Below are 2,500 nucleotides of genomic sequence, written 5' to 3'. Positions count from 1 at the left end.
GAGTACCAGGAGCAAATCCAAATAGAAAAAAAAAAGTTAAAGTCCAACCGCCACCAGGGGCTCGGGGTGAAAATCCTGCCCGGGAAGAGGCGCACAGCCTCGGGCAGGGCTTCCAGGGCGCCCCCCTACCTCCCTGGAGCTCCAGAAAGTACCAGGAGCAAATCCAAATAGAAAAAAAAAAGTTAAAGTCCAACCGCCACCAGGGGCTCGGGGTGAAAATCCTGCCCGGGAAGAGGCGCACAGCCTCGGGCAGGGCTTCCAGGGCGCCCCCCTACCTCCCTGGAGCTCCAGGGAGTACCAGGAGCAGAAAGAAATATTTTGTTTAAAAAAATGACAAAGTGCTGCGGCACTTAGGCTGTGGGGCGAAAACAGGCGGAGTACCAGGAGCACAAAGTTTAAGTTGGAGTACCAGGGGCACCAAAGTTTGAGTTGGTATACCAGGAGCAGGAAAGTTTGGGCGGATGGTAGTCTGCTTGTATCCGGGGAGGGGTGCTTAAGAGTGGGTCTGCAGGTTCGGCTGGTGCTGGGGTTCCTGGATGGTGGAGGTTAGGGGCCGGAGATAGGGGGCAGCTAACAGGTGTGTGGGTGGCCGAGGCAGGGGCTCCAAATTGGGGTAAAAGTGAGGTGGAGGGCCCCCTGGAGGTAGGGGGCCGATAGCAGGTGTGTGTGGCCGAAGCAGGGGCTCTAAATTGGGTAAAAGGGAGGTGGAGAGCCGCCTGGAGGTAGGGGGCGGAAAGCAGGTGTGTGTGGCCGAAGAAGGGGCTTTAAATCGGGTAAAAGGGAGGTGGAGAGCCGCCTGGAGATAGGGGCCCGCTCCCAGGTGTGTGTGGCCGAAGCAGGGGCTTTAAATCGGGTAAAAGGGAGGTGGAGAGCCGCCTGGAGATAGGGGCCCGCTCCCAGGTGTGTGTGGCCAAAGCAGGGGCTCTAAATTGGGTTAAAAGTGAAGTGGAGAGCCGCCTGGAGATAGGGGCCCGCTCCCAGGTGTGTGTGGCCGAAGCAGGGGCTCTAAATTGGGTTAAAAGTGAAGTGGAGAGCCGCCTGGAGATAGGGGCCCGCTCCCAGGTGTGTGTGGCCGAAGCAGGTGCTCTAAATTGGGTAAAAGGGAGGTGGAGAGCCGCCTGGAGATAGGGGCCCGCTCCCAGGTGTGTGTGGCCGAAGCAGGGGCTTTAAATCGGGTAAAAGGGAGGTGGAGAGCCGCCTGGAGATAGGGGCCCGCTCCCAGGTGTGTGTGGCCGAAGCAGGGGCTCTAAATTGGGTTAAAAGTGAAGTGGAGAGCCGCCTGGAGATAGGGGCCCGCTCCCAGGTGTGTGTGGCCGAAGCAGGGGCTCTAAATTGGGTTAAAAGTGAAGTGGAGAGCCGCCTGGAGATAGGGGCCCGCTCCCAGGTGTGTGTGGCCGAAGCAGGGGCTCTAAATTGGGTAAAAGGGAGGTGGAGAGCCGCCTGGAGATAGAGGGCCGCTCCCCGGTGTGTGTGGCCGAAGCAGGTGCTCTAACTTGGGTTAAAAGTGAAGTGGAGGGCCCCCTGGAGGTAGGGGGCCGATAGCAGGTGTGTGTGGCCGAAGAAGGGGCTCTAAATCGGGTAAAAGGGAGGTGGAGAGCCGCCCGGAGATAGGGGGCCTCTCCCAGGTGTGTGTGGCCGAAGCAGGGGCTCCAAATCCGGTAAAAGGGAGGTGGAGAGCCGACTGGAGATAGGGGGCGGATAGCAGGTGTGTGTGGCCGAAGAAGGGGCTCTAAATCGGGTAAAAGGGAGGTGGAGAGCCGCCTGGAGATAGGGGCCCGCTCCCAGGTGTGTGTGGCCGAAGCAGGGGCTCTAAATTGGGTAAAAGGGAGGTGGAGAGCCGACTGGAGATAGGGGGCCTCTCCCAGGTGTGTGTGGCCGAAGCAGGGGCTCTAAATTGGGTTAAAAGTGAGGTGGAGGGCCCCCTGGAGGTAGGGGGCCGATAGCAGGTGTGTGTGGACGAAGAAGGGGCTCTAAATCGGGTAAAAGGGAGGTGGAGAGCCGCCTGGAGATAGGGGCCCGCTCCCAGGTGTGTGTGGCCGAAGCAGGGGCTCTAAATTGGGTAAAAGGGAGGTGGAGAGCCGACTGGAGATAGGGGGCGGATAGCAGGTGTGTGTGGCCGAAGAAGGGGCTCTAAATCGGGTAAAAGGGAGGTGGAGAGCCGCCTGGAGATAGGGGCCCGCTCCCAGGTGTGTGTGGCCGAAGCAGGGGCTCTAAATTGGGTAAAAGGGAGGTGGAGAGCCGACTGGAGATAGGGGGCCTCTCCCAGGTGTGTGTGGCCGAAGCAGGGGCTCTAAATTGGGTTAAAAGTGAGGTGGAGGGCCCCCTGGAGGTAGGGGGCCGATAGCAGGTGTGTGTGGCCGAAGAAGGGGCTCTAAATCGGGTAAAAGGGAGGTGGAGAGCCGCCTGGAGATAGGGGGCCGCTCCCGGGTCTCTGGGTCCGAAAAAGGGGTTGAAATTCGGGTAGAGTTGGGCCCCGCTCCTCGGCCTCTCTGGTGTTTGG

The sequence above is a fragment of the Centroberyx gerrardi genome, chromosome 21 (assembly GCF_048128805.1).
Source record: "Centroberyx gerrardi isolate f3 chromosome 21, fCenGer3.hap1.cur.20231027, whole genome shotgun sequence".
NCBI classification, from domain to species: domain Eukaryota; kingdom Metazoa; phylum Chordata; class Actinopteri; order Beryciformes; family Berycidae; genus Centroberyx; species Centroberyx gerrardi.
This window is presented reverse-complemented; position numbering follows the sequence as displayed.